The 18,945-nt window shown below is 49.2% G+C and overlaps 1 pseudogene; it reads right to left on the reverse strand.

Annotated features, from left to right (window-relative positions):
• Positions 1 to 18,945, reverse strand: part of LOC137604115 (uncharacterized) — a 359,372-nt pseudogene that overhangs the window by 256,432 nt on the left and 83,995 nt on the right.

The raw sequence follows: 18,945 nt of genomic DNA on the forward strand, positions 1-18,945 counted from the left end.
ATCCGTGTGTCAAGATAAGATGCAAAGCACATTTTGGAATGCCCCCATATGATTGCTTTAGCTCCACCAAAGAATTGCCTGTACATTGCTATGCTCTGTGGGGACTAAACGACAACATTTAGTCTAGCATCATAGAAGTGATTTTGGGTTCTCTGCTCTGATGAGGACGACATACACTTTTTATTCTAACTAAACAGACATGTTTGTTCAAGTGATTTTGGGTTCTGTGCTCTGAGGAGGATGAAATACATTTTTATTCTAACACAGACATGTTTGTTTGATTGTTTGCTTGTTTGTTTGTCTGCTCCATGCATTTATTGTTTGTGTTGCTATGCTCTGCGGTGAATAAACCACTCATTTATTCTAGAATCATAGCAGTCTTGTTGCTTTATCGTTTTCTGTGTACCTACCTCCTATCTATCTGTATACCTATCTGTATGTTTTTCACAAAACAGTCGTAGAGCAGTTTCTGATTGAAAAAGCTAAAATAATGTCAAAAAGTTATTTTCAGAGTGAAAGCAATCCAAACATGCGCTAAAATGCTATTATCACTGACAACAACATTTAAAAACATGTTTCCTTCATATATCTGAACATTTCAGATACTTGTTATGAAAAATTCAACTGAAATCGGTTTCTTACCAAAAAAGCTGAAATTAAATTCAAAAACTTCTTTTCAGTCAAAACCACATGAAAATTTCTGACTGAAAATGCTAAAATGAAATCAAACAATTCTTAGAGTGAAAAGCAGTCCAAAATTGCTCAATGATCTTGTCTTTTAAAATTAACATGAATGTGTAACACTTTCTGTCCTTCGAATTTTAAATGACTTCTTAGCGAGAATCAGTTGTTTTAGTCGCGTTTTTGACTTGGAACAGTTAATATGAAGTCATGAAAAGTGCAAACATTCTAAGGATTCATTTTTTCTATGTATGTTTGCTTCATATGAGAAACAATTGACTTCTTGGTAACAAACACTCTTTTTAGACTCGTTTTGGACTGACATAGCTCAACTAAAGTCCAAATGTTTATTTCAGACTGAAAGGTGCAAAAAATGTTCAACAATGCTGTTTCAACTCACAGCGACAAATAAATGAAAAGTAACAAAGGAAACCTTTGTTACTTTTCTAGAATACGTCTCTAAAACACATGCGGTTTGAACTGCAAAGGGTGGTTGCACACTGAAACCTGTGTAAAACATGCTAGAAAATGCTACTGTCTCTAAAATGACAAGAAAGTTACTTGTCACAGAGGTTTGCACAGCACATATGTGAAAACAAGTGACTCCTTAGCCAGAAACAGTCGTTTTAGATGCATTTAGGACTGAAAAAGCTGAAAAGAGTCCAAATGTATATTTTCAGACTGAAAGGTGCAAAAGTGTTCAACAATGCTGTTTTCAACTCACAGCGAGAAATAAATGAAACGTAACAAAGGTTTCCTACAATACGTCTCTAAACACGTGCGGTTTGAACTGCAAAGAGTGGTTTTAGAAGCAATTCTGAGTGAAATAACTGAAAGGATGTCAAATTGTTCATTGCACACTGAAACCTGTGATAAAATGCTAGAAAATGCTACTGTCTCTCAAAATGACAAGAAAGTTACCTGTCACACAGGTTTGCACAGAATATATATGAAAACAAGTGACTCCTTAGCCAGAAACAGTCATTTCAGACGCATTTAGGACTGAAAAAGCTGAAAAGAGTCCGTATGTTTATTTCAGACTGAAAGGTGCAAGTGTTCAACATGTCAAGGAATGTGGTTATAACTGATTTGACTCTGAAAAAAAGTGTTTGACCACCTTTCAGCTTTTTTGGAAAGAGGCCTCTTTAGAGACAGATTTCAGCTGTAAACTTAAAAGTTAAGATCTATGAAGGAAACCTGTTTTTAACCTGGCTCTGAGTGACACAAATACTTTGGTGCAAATTTGGACTGCTTTCACTCTCAAAAGAACTTTCTAGCTTCATTTCAGCTGTTTTAGTCAGAAACCTCTAAAAACCGAATATTTTAGCTCAAAACTTTACGCGACAAAATATATGCATTTAATATTTGTTTCATGTTGTTTACACTGGGAATAAGCATTTTGAAGCATGTTTGGACTGATTTGCCTCTGACCAAGTTTTTGACCTCAATATACACATTTTTTAGTCAGAAACCTCTTAAAAACTATTAATTTTAGCTCACCTCACCTCACGGGCTCACCTCCACACACAGCTTGGGCTCTCCCCTCTCGAGAGGGGTTGGACTCTCTTCCACTCTGGAGTTGCCCATGGTGAGAGACGCCGAGCAGGTGTGGGTATACTTAAAGCCCCCCGGCTTGGCGCCTATACATTGGGGTTCACCCCGGTGGACGAGAGAGTAGCCTCCCTCCGCCTTCGGGTGGGGGGCCGGGTCCTGACTGTTGTTTGTGCGTATGCACCAAACAGCAGTTCAGAGTACCCACCCTTTTTGGAGTCCTTGGAGGGGGTGCTGGAGAGCGCTCCCACTGGGGACTCGATCGTTCTGCTGGGGGACTTCAATGCTCATGTGGGCAATGACAGTGAAACCTGGAAGGGCGTGATTGGGAGGAACGGCCCCCCCGATCAGAACCCGAGTGGTGTTCAGTTATTGGACTTCTGTGCTTGTCATGGACTGTCCATAGCGAACACAATGTTCAGACATAAGGGTGTCCATATGTGCACTTGGCACCAGGACACCCTAGGCCGCAGTTCGATGATCGACTTTGTGGTCGTGTCATCGGACTTGCGGCCCATGTCTTGTACACTCGGGTGAAGAGAGGGGCGGAGCTGTCAACCGATCACCACCTGGTGGTGTGTTGGCTCCGATGGTGGGGGAAGATGCCGGTCCAACCTGGCAGACCCAAACGTGTTTATTGTGAGTGTTTATTGTGAAGGTCTGCTGGGAACGCCTGGCGGAATCCCCTGTCAGAAGGAGTTTCAACTCCCACCTCCGGCAGAACTTCACTCAGGTTCCGGGGGAGGCGGGGGACATTGAGTCTGAGTGGACCATGTTCCGCGCCTCCATTGTCGAGGCGGCCGACCGCAGCTGCGGCCGTAAGGTGGTTGCCCAGAACCCGTTGGTGGACATCAGCGGTAAGGGATGCCGTCAAGCTGAAGAAGGAGTCCTATCAGACCTTTTTGGCCTGTGGGACTCATGAAGCAGCTGATAGGTACCGGCTGGCCAAGCGGAATGCGGCTTTGGTTGGTGGTTGCTGAGGCAAAAACCCGGGCATGGGAGGAGTTCGGTGAGGCCTTGGAGGACGACTTCAAGACGGCTTCGAAGAAATTCTGGTCCACCATCAGGCGTCTCAGGAGGGGGAAGCGGTGCAGCATCCACACTGTATATAGTGGGAATGGGGCGCTGCTGACCTCAACTGGGGACGTTGTGACTCGGTGGGGAGAATACTTCGAAGACCTCCTCAATCCCGCAGACACGCCTTTCCATGAGGAAGCAGAGTCTGGGTTCTCTGAGGCGGGCTGTCCTATCTCTGGGGTTGAAGTCACCGATGGAAGTTAAAAAGCTCCTCGGTTTGCAGGGCCCCGGGGGTGGATGAGATCCGCCCGGAGTTCCTAAAGGCTCTGGATGTTGTGGGGCTGTCCTGGTTGACACGCCTCTGCAACATCGCGTGGACTTCGGGGACAGTGCCTCTGGATTGGCAGACTGGGGTGGTGGTCCCCCTTTTTAAGAAGGGGGACAGGAGGGTGTGCTCCAACTACAGGGGCATCACACTCCTCAGCCTCCCTGGTAAGGTCTATTCAGGGGTTCTGGAGAGGAGGGTCCATCGGGAAGTCGAATCTCGGATTCAGGAGGAGCAGTATGGTTTTCGTCCTGGGCGTGGAACAGTGGACCAGCTCTACACCCTCCGCAGGGTCCTTGAGGGGGCATGGGAGTTCGCCCAACCAGTCTACATGTGTTTTGTGGACTTAGAGGCGTTCGACCGTGTTCCTCGGGGGGTTCTGTGGGGGGTGCTTCGGGAGTATGGGGTTACAGACCCCTTGATAAGGGCTGTTCGGTCCCTGTACGACCAATGTCAGAGTTTGGTCCGCATTGCCGGCTTCGTTTCCAGTGAGGGTTGGACTCCGCCAAGGCTGCCCTTTGTCACCAATTCTGTTCATAACTTTTATGGACAGAATTTCTAGGCGCAGCCAAGGCGTTGAGGGTGTCCGGTTTGGTGGCCTCAGTATCACATCTCTGCTTTTTGCAGACGACGTGGTGCTGTTGGCTTCATCAAGCCGTGATCTCCAACTCTCACTGGAACGGTTCGCAGCTGAGTGTGAAGCGGTTGGGATGAGAATCAGCACCTCCAAATCTGAGACCATGGTCCTCAGTCGGAAAAGGGTGGAGTGCCCTCTCCAGGTTGGGGATGAGATCCTGCCCCAAGTGGAGGAGTTCAAGTATCTTGGGGTCTCGTTCACGAGTGAGGGTACAATGAAACGGAAGATCGACAGACAGATCGGTGCAGCGTCTGCAGTGATGCGGACTCTGTATCGATCCGTCGTGGTGAAGAAGGAGCTGAGCCGAAAGGCAAAGCTCTCGATTTACCGGTCGATCTACGTTCCTGCCCTCACCTATGGTCACGAGCTATGGGTCGTGACCGAAAGAACGAGATCCCGGATACAAGCGGCCGAAATGAGTTTCCTCCGCAGGGTGTCCGGGTTCTCCCTTAGAGATAGGGTGAGAAGTTCGGTCATCCGGGAGGGACTCAGAGTCGAGCCGCTGCTCCTCCGCATCGAGAGGAGCCAGATGAGGTGGCTCGGGCATCTGGTTAGGATGCCTCCTGGACGCCTCCCTGGTGAGGTGTTCCGGGCACGTCCTACCGGGAGGAGGCCCCGGGGACGACCCAGGACACGCTGGAGAGACTATGTCTCCTGGCTGGCCTGGGAACGTCTTGGGATTCTCCCGGAGGAGCTGGACGAAGTGGCTAGGGAGAGGGAAGTCTGGGCTTCCCTGCTTAAGCTGCTGCCCCCGCGACCCAACCCCGGATAAGCGGAAGAGAATGGATGGATGGATGGATGGACAGATGTTCCTAAAGTTATTCAGGTCTTTTGTCAATTTATAGAAACCAAATTCTAGTTTTAAGCGACATCTGATGTTACAGCAAAAAACAGTAGCTGCTTCTTAAACAGTATTGTTTTCAATTCTCCTCTTCCTGGTCACATAAATTGCAAGTTTTGCCTCCCCAGAAATAAAATTTAAAAGCTGCCACTTTCTCTGATTCGATCTATTGTACCCAGCACCGTAGATGAATTTCCTGATAGTAAAATTTTCACTGAACACATTAAAAATATTCGTTAGAAGAGTGAAGAGCACTGCAAGTGTCCCACACTCCCACACAAGCATGAAAGACTGTTTCACGAAGGGGACAGAAGGGACACTGGCTGGACACCACAGGGGTGAAACAGAGATAAAAGCATTTGGAACCAATGGCACCATGTAAAATCCTCCACTGGAGGTCGGCTGTTTTTTTCTTAAGTGGAGGTTTGTACAGAAGTCTCCACTGTGGGTCAGGTCAATTTCCCGTCATCCTGTTGGCCCAGGTAGTGGGTGCTCTGTCACACAGGCTTTTCTCGTTCATCTCCGAGGAGAGGACCCTCCAGCTCTCCAAACAGGGGACTGATGTGGACCTCTGGGAAAGAATCTTTATTGTCTGGCACAGTTCCTGTACTATAGTCCAAGAGGAGGCTTCTCTCCTTCCCGGACAGTCTTTGCCTCCACAGTTGTAGCACCCGCTCGATCTCTAGAGATGTTGGGTTAAATGTTCTAGAGAACAGGAAGCCCACTCCACCACTCACGTACACAGGTTTTTCTTGTTGATTACTTTTACACATTGTTTGTACAGCATTTTTTTGTTGGCCGTGTGCAGGCTGATCTGTCGTTCATCTCCGAGGAGAGGACCCTCCAGTTCTCCAAACGGGACTGATGTGGACCTCAGGAAAAGGATCTTTGCTGTCCGGCACAGTCCCTGTACTATAGTCCATGAGGAGGCTTCTCTCCTTTCTGGAAAGTCTTTGCCTCCACAGTTGTAGCACCCTCTGAGCCACCCTGGTGGACTGGATATTCAGCAGGGAGCTAACAGCCTGGGCATCCGCCAACGCAGGCCCGGCGTTGTCCACCAGCTGCTGGAGGGTCATGGTCCTGGTACTGCAAAGCGCTGCAGACAGCCCAGGTGTGGCTCCACTGCAGACATCCAGCCTGGCTCCATGCGCTAGTGGTTCCTTCAGTAACCAGAACAGAGTCAGAACTTTTTCCTGGGCTGCTTTTAAATAGGGCCCGTGACTTAAAAAACACCATGATAAAACGGAGGCAAACTGTTTAATTTTAGAAACTTGGAGTCCATTAAAAACAGTGCAGCATCCAGGTCAAAGTTGCTCACACGTTTGAATATGCAGCTGGCCACTTCTCTCCACGTCAGATCCACTGGTCCGGTCAGAAACCGCTGGATGAACTGTAATCTGAACGTGGCTGCTCTGCTAGCAAGGTGGATGAGGCCCTGTTCCCCCTCCTCTCTTGATAAAAGCAACACTCTTTGAGGCACCCAAATGCAGCCCATCCCAGAAAAAGTTAACAAGTTTGGTCTGGATTTGGGCTAGAAATCCTGATGGGGGGTCCATACAGGCCAAGCGGTGCCACAGCTGTGAGGCCACCAGGTTGTTTATCACTAAAACTCGACCTCTGTACGACATTCTGGGGAGCAACCATTTCCATTTTTTGTTTCCCTTCTATTTTTTCAATGACGCCCTCCCAGTTCTTCCTAGTTGTTGTCTCATTTCCCAGGTACACACCGAGATATTTGAGACTATCAGTCTTCCAACACGAGTTTTGAGGAAGAACCTTTAACTCCTGAAGCAAGGGCTTCACTGTATTGCCGGACACACAGTAGGTTTGATCCCGGTGGATAACATAGCTTCCCTCAGCCTGGTAGCCAAAGCCTTTGGACAGAATCTTGTAATCGGTGAAGAGCAGTGACACAGGGGGGCCAGTTCTTGATGTCCTACAGATTTGCCTTTTTTAGGCAGGAGGGCAACGACCGCCCTCCGGCAGGACAGTGGCAAAGAGCCTGAGGCTAGACTTTCGGTGAACACTTCTAGCTTATCACGTGCTAGAATGTCCCAGAAGGCTGTATAGAACTCGACCGTCAGACCATTGATACCCGGAGATCGTCGTCCCTGCATGTTCTGCAGGGCAGTGTGGAGTTCCTCTAACTCCAGTGGCCGGTCGAGTTGTGAATTTGTCTCTGTGGAGACCTGAGGTAGCTCTGCACAGAACTCCTCTAACAGTGGCTGGTTTTCTCGGTATTCACTATCATTCAAAGATGAATAAAAACTCACAGCTCGCCTTCTGAAGAAGAAGAAGAGCTTAAAAACATCCGTTAAAAGAGTTGAAGAGCACTGCAAATTTCGTACACTCACTAAAAAATATGAAAAGACTGTCTCCCGAAGGGGACAGAAGGGACACTGGTTTGACACAGCAGGGTTAAAAACAGAGATAAAGCATTGGAACCAATGGCACCATGTAAAAGTCTCCACTGGAGATTGGCTGTTTTTTTCTTGAGGGGAGGTTTGTTTAGAAGTCTCCACTGTGGGTCAGGTCGATTTCCCGTCATCCTGTTGGCCCAGGTAGTGGGTGCTCTGTCACACAGGCTTTTCTCGTTCATCTCCGAGGAGAGGACCCTCCAGCTCTCCAAACAGGGGACTGATGTGGACCTCTGGGAAAGAATCTTTATTGTCTGGCACAGTTCCTGTACTATAGTCCAGGAGGAGGCTTCTCTCCTTCCCGGACAGTCTTTGCCTCCACAGTTGTAGCACCCGCTCGATCTCTAGAGATGTTGGGTTAAATGTTCTAGAGAACAGGAAGCCCACTCCACCACTCAGCGTGGTGTTATGGCTCAGGACCACCTGTCCTTTCCACTCTTTCATCCAGTCCACCTCATTGCCCTCGTCGCTGTATCAAAAATCTTCTTCTCTTCCGAAAACTCATGCAGGAACAGGTCATTTTCATGTCGTTTTGAGTGAGAATAGCATTTTGGAGGTTGTTTGGTAATGCTTTCACTCTGAAAAGAAATTTTTGACTTCAATTCACCTTTTTTTGTCAGAAACCTCTAAAAAACCTACTTATTTATGTTAACACACGTTAAAATATTTTCATTTAACATGTGTTTCATGTTTTCAGTGGGAATAGCATTTTGAAGCATGTTCGAACTGATTTGTCTCTAAAAAGAAGTGTTTGACCTCATTTCAGCTTTTTTCGGTCAGAAACCTCCAAAATTACTGGTCTCATTTGAAAAAAAAAACCATACACGCAGGACAAATGTTAACATGTTAACACATGTTAACACGCAGTAATGTGCACGACACTAGCATTACATGTCATTTCCATGTGGTGTTTGACTGTGAAAAGTGTTTGACTTCATTTCATCTTTTTCGGTAAGAAAACTCTCAAGAGAATGATTTCAGCTAAAAACGTACTTGTACAGATATATGAAGGAAACCTGTTTTGAATGTGGTTGTGAGTGACAATAGCGTTTTGGAGCATGCTTGGACTGCTTTCACTGTGAAAAGAACTTTTTGACTTCTTTTCAACTTTTTCAGTCAGAAACCGCTAAAAAAAACAACTTTTTTTAGCTCAAAACTCACACGTTAAATGTTTGGACTGATTTGCCTCTGAAAAGAACTGGGCTTTGCACTAGGAGCTAGTATGACTAAGGCACTGTGGCTCAGTGTAAAAGAATTCAGCAAGCCACAAAAACCACACTGTGTCCAAGACAGCGGTGAAGCACACGGACAACTGACACTCGTCACGGGGGGGCGAAATTTTTTAGAAAATGGGGTCGTTTTCCTGCATTCTGGTGCATTCTGAGGGCAAAATCTACTGTTTAGTTTACCTACAAAGATCAGGGCTTTGAACCTGAATTTTTTGCCAATCGGTTCGTTCTGAACAGAAACGGAATTATAACGTTTCCGGTTTTGCGGTCCACCCATAAACTGACGATCCTGAACCGGTTAGAACGAAAAAATAAAGTTCCTAGAGCGGTTAATAACGTTCCTTTTAATATAAATACTGTACTGTGGCGTGAGCGGAGTATGGGGTCAAAAGGAAATAAGGGCTGGGGCTCCAGGCCTACCAAGCGGCAGGGACAACCAAAATCAAACGAATCACCCAGTGACACTGCACACACTCAAACCAAAAAAAGGGATCGTGAAGAACGCGCCACCACCAAGGATAAAACTGCCGCTGTCAGCCCACAGCACCTAACAGAAAAGGAAAAACAATTAACACAACAGAACAGCACAAACTGGTGTGGACTAAATGATAATTCACATGATTTAAATATACAAACTAATTCAATAAACTAATGGTAAATAACAAAATGTAACTGAGAATGAATTAACCAAAATAAGAACAGAACCAAAATAAAGAACCAAATGAAGAACAACAAAAGGAAACTCAAAGAGCCAAATAATCCAAAATCAAATGTGCCATACTTCAACAAAATGGTTAAGAGGGCCAGTATGAAATAAAACCAGTATAAAAGGGCCAAGACTAAGCCATTATAAAAGGGCCAGGGCTAATGAGAAGAGCCAGGGTAGCAGCGTGGCCCAAGGAGTAGTGGTCCGTGGTGTCCTGTAATGGCCAGCGCGCCGCAAGCACAGCACACCCCAGGCAACGGGAGGATGTGCGTCTCAAACACGCCTGGGGTACACAGCCTGGGATTTACACAGAGATGTTAATGAGCTGGTGCGTGGAAACACAGCAAACGAAGGCGGACAAAGCGCAAACTAACATACCAGAGCGGGCAGGTAGACAGACGCACTGAGACGCACAGCCCCTCTCCCTCGGCCCCCGACAGCCACACTGGAACAGGTGGAGATCGTGTCACCACAGTGCGCATTACGCACCCACAGGAGGAAAAGATGGCAGGGTGCTTACCTGGGCGAGACGGTTGGGTACCTAGATGGCGACCACACGACAGGTTCACACCACCCAAATGGGAAGCCGTCTGGGGAAACTGAGCTGCCGATGCCACGCCAAACAATTTGCGGCCACGCTGAGCCACAGCCACCACGGGAGCGCATGAGGAGCAGGAGAGAGCGGGCGCGACCGCACGCACCTGAATATAACCGTGTGCGTAGCACCACCCCCCCCCCCCATCAGTGCGCCACAGCTGTGCGTAAAAGGCTGGCACAGTGCCAAACAGTGACAGGGAGGGAAATAGCCTCTGGCTACACCTACCCCCACTTTTTGAATCGTCGGCCCGACGACGTGTGCAAGATGCTGGAGCTAACACCAAGGCCGGAAAATAGCTAGCTGGGTGTTGGACACTGGACTAGCGGCAACACCAACAGCACCATCACTGCGACCAGCAGACCAGGGGAGATTATGTACATTTGAATGGTGACCAGCAGTGCAGCGAGCAGTCCTGCGCAGGGCCTGCTGACTTGTACTTGGTTGATCATTTGGAGACGAAGGAGTTGGCAACCAGGGATTTTCAGGCACTGGAGAGATTGGCGGCGCGAGCGGGGCTGGCAAATGGGTCACAACAGAGGTGCCTGGGGGACATGAAGCGACAGCTACAGGTGGTGGACGGGGTGTTTCAGGAAGCAAGACCCACAACTCACCATCGCTCGAAGACTCATCTGGTGCGGCCAGGGCAGGTGGAGTGGACACCTCCAATGAAGGAGGTGCAGCCTCAGGCCGGACCACTGCCTTTAGCATGTCCCGATGCACGTTTCGAACCTTGTGCAGGTCATTCACCGGGGCAACAGTGTAAACCGTTCCTTCACTAATAGGAGCCCTTACCACTTGGTGGACGACTGAGCTCCAGAGATCTTGGATTTTCTGGCGCCCCCTACCGCTGTGGTCCCTCACATACACCAACTGGCCCACTGAAAGAGGCACCTCCCGAACACGTTGGTCGTGTCGCTCCTTTCGTTTGTCAGCCGCTGCGAGCAACCGCTCACGGGCACCCTCAAAAGCAACCTTGAGTCTGGCTTGATGTTCCACCACCCAATCCTGTACATTGCCTGGTTCTGGATCATCAACTCTACCAAGGAGGAAGTCTACAGGAAGCCGAGGTTCCTGCCCAAACATCAAGTAAAACGGAGACTCGCCCGTACCCTGGTGAGGAGTGGTGTTATAACAAAACAGAACCTGAGGCAAACAGGAGGCCCAGTCACGTTTCCGTGTTACTGGAAGAGTCCGAAGGAGGTTATGCAGAGTTCGGTTAAACCGCTCGCATTGGCCGTTACCTGCCGGATGGTATGGGGTAGTACGGGATTTTGCAACACTGTACAAGGAGCAGAGCTGGCTAATTAACAAACTCTCAAAACACCTTCCCTGATCCGAATGAAGGCGGCTCGGAACGCCAAACTTGTAAAACCACTCGGAGATCAGCACCTGTGCAACAGTGGAGGCCCGCTGATCACGTGTTGGGACAGCCACAGTAAATTTACTGAACACGTCGGTCATAACCAGGACATTTTCATACCCGTTTCGAGAAGGCTCCAACAGCGTGAAATCTATGGCCAAGATCTCATTGGGTCGGGAGGCAAGCAAGCGGCCCATGAAGCTGTGAGTCCTAGGTCCAGAGTCCTTAGCGACCTGGCAGCGCTCGCATGCCAAGACCCACTGCTTGAGGTCAGCAGACATGTTTGGCCAATAGCAACGCTGTCTGACCAAGTCTGTTGTTCTTTCAATGCCCTGGTGACCGTGTTCTTGGTGGAGCTGGTTCAAGGTCTCCTGCTTTAGAACTGCAGGCACGATAAGTTGGAGACGCCCTTCTCCCCCGTCTGAGCGGAAGACCTGACGAAAAAGTACCCCATCTTTTTCCACCAAACGGTCCCATTGATGCAACAGAACCAGGGCTTCCTTAGAAAGTTGCTGGCGCTCATCCCAGTTTGGTCGTACCTTACGTCGCCAAAATGGCAACACAGTCTTTAAGAGGGGATCATCCTCCTGCAAGGACTGGAGGTCAGCAACAGAATGAGAGGGGAGAACAGAAACCATATGCTGAGTGGTTGACACTACAGGGCCTTGGTTAGAGTCAAGCTGAAAATCAGCTGGAACTGCAGTACCAGGCAAAGACACAGTCCCATGGAGGGGACCAGGCACATACTGTCGTGACAGCACATCGGCATTCTTGTTGCTACGGCCAGAACGATACTTGATGTCGAAATCAAAAGCGGCAAGTTGCGCAGCCCAACGCTGCTCCGTGGCCCCAAGTTTTGCAGACTGGAGATAACTCAATGGGTTGTTATCAGTGTAGACAATACACTTATGCCCCAACAAATATTCCCGGAATTTCTCGCTCATGGCCCACTTGAGCGCAAGGAATTCCAGCTTCATAGAGCTGTAGTTGGACATGTTGCGCTCAGTGGGCCGCAGACCCCTGCTGGCATAGGCCACCGGTCGGACACCGCTGTCAGTCTCCTGGGAGAGGACAGCACCAAGGCCACTATGACTTGCATCGACTTCCAGAATAAAGGAGCGTGAAAAGTCGGCATAGGTGAGGACCGGGGCAGACAGCAACTTTGCCTTTAAGGCCTCAAAGCTGTCTTCACACTGAGCTGTCCACGCAGCTCGCAGATCCTGACCAGACCTCCTCTTTGACTTGGTGCCTGCCAACTCGGCCACCAGTTGATGTAAGGGAGCTGCCAGCTTGGCAAAGCCCTCTACAAAACGCCGATAGTAACTGACGAAACCTAAAAAGAGCGCAGTTCGGACACATGGCTGGGGCGCCGCCAGTTAGCCACCGCTTCAATTTTCTTGGGGTCTGTGGAGACCCCCTGGCTCGAAATCACATGCCCCAGGTAACCAACCTCCCGCTGAAGGAATGCACATTTTTCAAGTTTTGCCTTTAGGCCCTCCTTCTGAAGTCGCCCGAGCACCATTTCCAGCCGCTGCAGATGTTCTTCAACAGAGGAGGAATATACGATGATGTCATCCAGGTAAAGCAGTAAGGACTGACACTGCTGATCACCAAACATCCTCTGCATCAGCCGCTGGAACGTGCCTGGGGCATTACACAAACCAAAAGGCATGCGGTTAAACTCGAAAAGGCCAAAAGGTGTACAGAAGGCGGTTTTAGGCCGGTCTGGCTCAGATACGGCAACCTGGTTATAACCACTGGCCAGATCAATCGTGGAAAACCAGCGGCCCCCTGAAAGTGCATCCAGGCTCTCCTCGATACGAGGCAAGGGGAATGCATCCTTCCTGGTTTTGCTGTTCAGGAGGCGGTAATCCACACAGAGACGCAAACTGCCATCCTTCTTCCGGACCAACACTATGGGCGACGCATAGGGGCTGCTGCTCTCCCTAATGACCTCAGACTCTAACAGTTGGTTAATATGAGTCTTCACGGCTTCGTATTCCGATGGAGGAATGCGCCTATACCTCTGCTTAACCGGAACGTTATCCAGTAGCGGTATCTCATGTGAAATGAGGTTGGTGCAGCCCAGGTCACCATCATGGGCAGAAAACACTGAGTAGTACTTGTGCAACAATGACTTTACACTGGTCTGCTCCTGATCAGTCAGTGCAGACAGGTCAAGTGACTCTACCTTACTTAACACTGAGGGGAGCACGGTTTGGGAGGAAACAGTTGCCAACATGGACTCCTCCTCTGTCACACCAGCAGGCAAGCTGACAACCTGAGCAACTCCTAAGGTGCCAAGACCAGTCCGTGGGTAAAGGAGAACCTCAGTCGTCCCAACATTAACTATAGGGACATACACTGTACCCCGGACGACCTGTACCAAGCAAGGAGATGCCAGCAGACCAGCAGGCAGACCACCTTCAGGAGGCTCGAACAATACGCTTTGGCCAGAAAACCGTTCAGAGCAGGTGCTAGCAACCAACTTCATCATCCCCCCAGGTATGCGCACGGCTCGTCTGCCCCGAACCCGCACAGCACCTGTAGGGCTCTCTGGGGCTGGGCTGACAGACTGATGGCACTTCTGCAAAGCTGCAATGATTGGGCCAGGTGCCTGTGAGACCAAAGGAGAATCAAAAAGAGAAGGGCCGAATGTACCAAAGAGATCTCTATAACATCGGCGAAGCACATTCATTCCCAGGATTCTAGGAACAGAAGAGATGGCACCTGGGGGGTCTGGGGGATCCCACAGCGAGGCATCACCTTGCCACAAAGTTCTACGTCGAGCTCCAAGTAGCCGATGTATGGAATTGCCAAGCCATTAGCTGCTCGCAGCTGTAGCCAGTGGCAAGAATGAAGGCAATCATGGCCCCAAGGTGCAAACCGCTCCAGAAAGAAGCTCTCTGTAATGGTAGACACCATGGATCCTGTGTCCACCAAGCAGGAGACAGTGACTCCCCCAATGGAGACATCAATGTTAAGACAAGAAGCAACCAATTCAGCTGCTGCACCTCCCTGTGAGCCTAGAGACTCCCCAGCTGAGCTGTGGCTCGACAGCTCAGCGGGCTTCAGTTTTCCGACAGATGGGAAGAATGTGGGCGTCCCACAGTATTTGCATTTAACCCTGCAACAGAATTAGCCCTGGCTCGAGGGGGAGCCCGCTCTCCATCACACTCACGAGCAAAATGGCCGGGCTGCTGGCACCTCCTGCAGATTACAGGGCCATTGCGAGGAGCCCGACCTTGGGGGCGAGAAGCCCCAAGGGAGGCTACAGTCTGCGTGAGACGATTAAGCTGCTCCTGTTGGCGTTCCAAGAGATCCATCAGCTCACCGAAACCTGGGCCCTGTGAAGTGACAGTAGGAGTTGGCTGAACACAACCCTGCACTCCGTACTGCAGGCCATAAGCTGATGGCAAGGAGAAGCTGCGGCCCCTAGCACCCCCTGGAAGACCTTCCCTCTCCCACCGGATAGCCTCACCCCGTAGTTCCAACAGGGTGGCAGTGGGCTGGCTGTGAGAAAACTGTTTAAGTTCCCTCCGGAGAGAACTATCGAGAACATGCTCAGTAAATTGATCACGAAGGAGAACATCGGCATTGGGCATCCCATCAGGTGCACACTGTTTGACCTTGGCCATTAAAGCCATAAGAGCCAAGGAGAACTCCAGGAGCGTCTCTCCTTCAAGTTGGTGACGAGAGAAGAAAGCTTGCTGTAGATTGACATAGGACTGAGGGCAGCCATATAGCTCCTTTAAGATGGCGAGTACTCGGGATGGGTCTCCTCGCTCTGCACTAGATCGAAATTTGATCTCCTCCTTCGCTTCTCCCTCCAAATGATCAAAGATGAAAAAGGCTTGGTCAGCAGCAGAAAGGTGGCGGGCCCGCACACATGCCTGCACTTCTTCTACCCATTCAGCTATCCCAATACCGGTCTTACCATTGAACATGGGACACTTCCGTTCTCTTGGTATTAGCACCAGCCGCTCGAGAGCAGCAGTGGCACCTCCTGCAGATGGGACATGACTGTCGTGGGCGGAAGAAGAGGAGCCGGCCCCGCCAGAGCCCGCCATGGGAGCAGCCCGCTCCTGACGAAGTCGCTCATTGTCCGCCTTAAGCTGCAACACCAGCTCCTTAAGCTGCTGCACCTCCTCCTCCATGCTGACGGCGGGTACGCTGCACCAAACCCTAACTACTAACAAAAAAAAAATTTGGATCCTAGGACAACACTGCTGCCATGGCTCTCACTAGCAACACAAATTTACCAAAGAAGGGGGGGGGGAACTAATAACAAAAAGGAAAACAAGTCTCTGCCCCTTTAAATTTGATATCCTGCCGACAACGCCAGAATGTGGCGTGAGCGGAGTATGGGGTGGTGAGGAATACCGGAATTGATGAGTCGACAACGCCACCTGGGGAATTGCACCCCAGGAAATCCTAAACTCAGATTGATCACACAGGTCCGTTATACCACTGGGGCGAGACTGTTTTCCATTAACACAAACAAATTTTTATTAACAAAAGAATTAAAATAATACAATATGTGGCACACACCAGTTATGCCGTACTATAGGGTGAGCACTGGGGTCAAAAGGAAATAAGGGCTGGGGCTCCAGGCCTACCAAGCGGCAGGGACAACCAAAATCAAACGAATCACCCAGTGACACTGCACACACTCAAACCAAAAAAAGGGATCGTGAAGAACGCGCCACCACCAAGGATAAAACTGCCGCTGTCAGCCCGCAGCACCTAACAGAAAAGGAAAAACAATTAACACAACAGAACAGCACAAACTGGTGTGGACTAAATGATAATTCACATGATTTAAATATACAAACTAATTCAATAAACTAATGGTAAATAACAAAATGTAACTGAGAATGAATTAACCAAAATAAGAACAGAACCAAAATAAAGAACCAAATGAAGAACAACAAAAGGAAACTCAAAGAGCCAAATAATCCAAAATCAAATGTGCCATACTTCAACAAAATGGTTAAGAGGGCCAGTATGAAATAAAACCAGTATAAAAGGGCCAAGACTAAGCCATTATAAAAGGGCCAGGGCTAATGAGAAGAGCCAGGGTAGCAGCGTGGCCCAAGGAGTAGTGGTCCGTGGTGTCCTGTAATGGCCAGCGCGCCGCAAGCACAGCACACCCCAGGCAACGGGAGGATGTGCGTCTCAAACACACCTGGGGTACACAGCCTGGGATTTACACAGAGATGTTAATGAGCTGGTGCGTGGAAACACAGCAAACGAAGGCGGACAAAGCGCAAACTAACATACCAGAGCGGGCAGGTAGACAGACGCACTGAGCAGAGCTCCACACAGGTCAGCCCCTCTCCCTCGGCCCCCGACAGCCAGCCACACTGGAACAGGTGGAGATCGTGTCACCACAGGGCTCATTACGCACCCACAGGAGGAAAAGATGGCAGGGTGCTTACCTGGGCGAGACGGTTGGGTACCTAGATGGCGACCACACAACAGGTTCACACCACCCAAATGGGAAGCCGTCTGGGGAAACTGAGCTGCCGATGCCACGCCAAACAATTTGCGGCCACGCTGAGCCACAGCCACCACGGGAGCGCATGAGGAGCAGGAGAGAGCGGGCGCGACCGCACGCACCTGAATATAACCGTGTGCGTAGCACCGCCCCCCCCATCAGTGCGCCACAGCTGTGCGTAAAAGGCTGGCACAGTGCCAAACAGTGACAGGGAGGGAAATAGCCTCTGGCTACAATACGTAGGTGCCATATTTTCCGCACCATAAGACGCGCTTAAAAAACCTTCAAATTTCTCAAAAATCAGCGCTGCGCCTTCTAACATTAAGCGTCTTATGTGTACACTGAGTTCCAAAATCTGTAAAAATGTTTTTATGTGATTATAGCCAGCGATCCGCCAGATCGGCCATTGTCCACCGACATAGGACGTATTACATCACTTCATACGCCGGCAGCGATGGACCAATTAGAGAACATGACGCGAGGCTGCGTCCAGCACACCTCCGGTAGGTACCGGTATACAGTGTATCCCGGTACTGTACCGCAGGCATGCTGTTAACCACATTTGTTTGGCTAAAGACCTCTGACGATGGCGTCAGCGAAGAGACACGCTTACGACGCAACATGTAAACTCCAGGCTATCAGTTCCGGTTGTTCCGGTTCACGTAAAGAGACCGGGTGGCTTTTTTCACGCTTCGCCATCTCTCTTGATCTGTGACTCAATGCACGCCCACACCACCGCTTCTGTCAAAAATCACGTCAAGCGGCTGAATTCGGAGCTTGCCATCATCCTGGAGGAAGGGGCCCTATTATGAAAATCACACTTTTTCAGGTCTCTACATATACATAGTGGTCCTCCCTAACCCGACCAACTCCTAGAATCTGGTAAACAAAAACTTCCTGCATCAATAGGTATTTGGACTTTTAGGAAGTCATGGCTCTGAACGACTCGATTGCTAGAATAGGCATCCTTGACGTCAGACTTTGCACTCTGCTATTGGACAGAGTATTGGACGATATGGATTGGTGGACATGCTCAGGGGCGTGGACGATATGGACTGGTTGACACGCCCAGGGCGTGGTCATCCCCAAAACCGAGTTCTTTGTGTCGGATGAGGTAGCAGTCTGTTGAAATGGCGTCTGTGACAAGGAGACAAGGTAGTTGCTCAGTTGTTGATTGTACAAATCAACACCAGTGTTTATTTTTCATCCCATCCAATGAAGAACAGAAGAGACCTGCATTTCATTTTTAATGGCTCTGTGAAGCTACATCACCTGCACGTTTGTTTGTGTGTGGAACCACTTCACTACATCCTGTTTTACCAATGAGGGTCAGTCCAGACGGGGCTTTGCCTGAGACTAAACTTCATTCAAGGATCACTCCCAACCATACGGGACCAAGGAACTGCACCCTGGTTACAGGTTAGTCTCACCATATTAATCTTTTTTGCAGTCGTCTGTTAGCATGAGTGATCGAGTGCTATTTGGCTAATTAGGTGGTACTGCTTTGTTTCGTGTTTGCGTGTGTGCGCTCCAACGTGTGTGCTAAACCTACAGTATCTACTGTAGGTACAACGCACATGAGTTGGGCTCACATTTTATCTTTTTTCTTTTTGTCGGTTAGCCTGAATGAAGTCATGCTATGCTAGGCTATGTAGGGAGGTCTCCTTTGTTTTGCGTTTGCGTGCTGTGTGTGTACGTGCACGCCCACACGTGTGTGCGTGCAGGCCTAAAGTATAAAACTAAAACACACGTAAGTTGGTTTCATATTTTCTTTTCTATTATCTGCCAGCATAAAGTCAACTTATGCTAGGCTACGTAGGGAGTTGTGCTTTGTTTCATATTGTGTGTGCGCGCACGTGTTAGAGTCGATTGTTTGTTGGTCGTCATAGCGACAAGGCACACAGGTCTGTCCTCCTTATCCAATATCAGAACATTGGTGTCCTGAAATTAGTGTCCCTCTTTCTTGTGTCATCCTTTCAGCCTACAGCTTCAAAGGACGTGTGGGGCCAAACTGACCCAGTGGACACCCATACTGTTGGTACACAGCTGTCCTGCAGGACTCTTCATTCCCACTATTGAAGTA

Source organism: Antennarius striatus, chromosome 11 (assembly GCF_040054535.1).
Source record: "Antennarius striatus isolate MH-2024 chromosome 11, ASM4005453v1, whole genome shotgun sequence".
NCBI classification, from domain to species: domain Eukaryota; kingdom Metazoa; phylum Chordata; class Actinopteri; order Lophiiformes; family Antennariidae; genus Antennarius; species Antennarius striatus.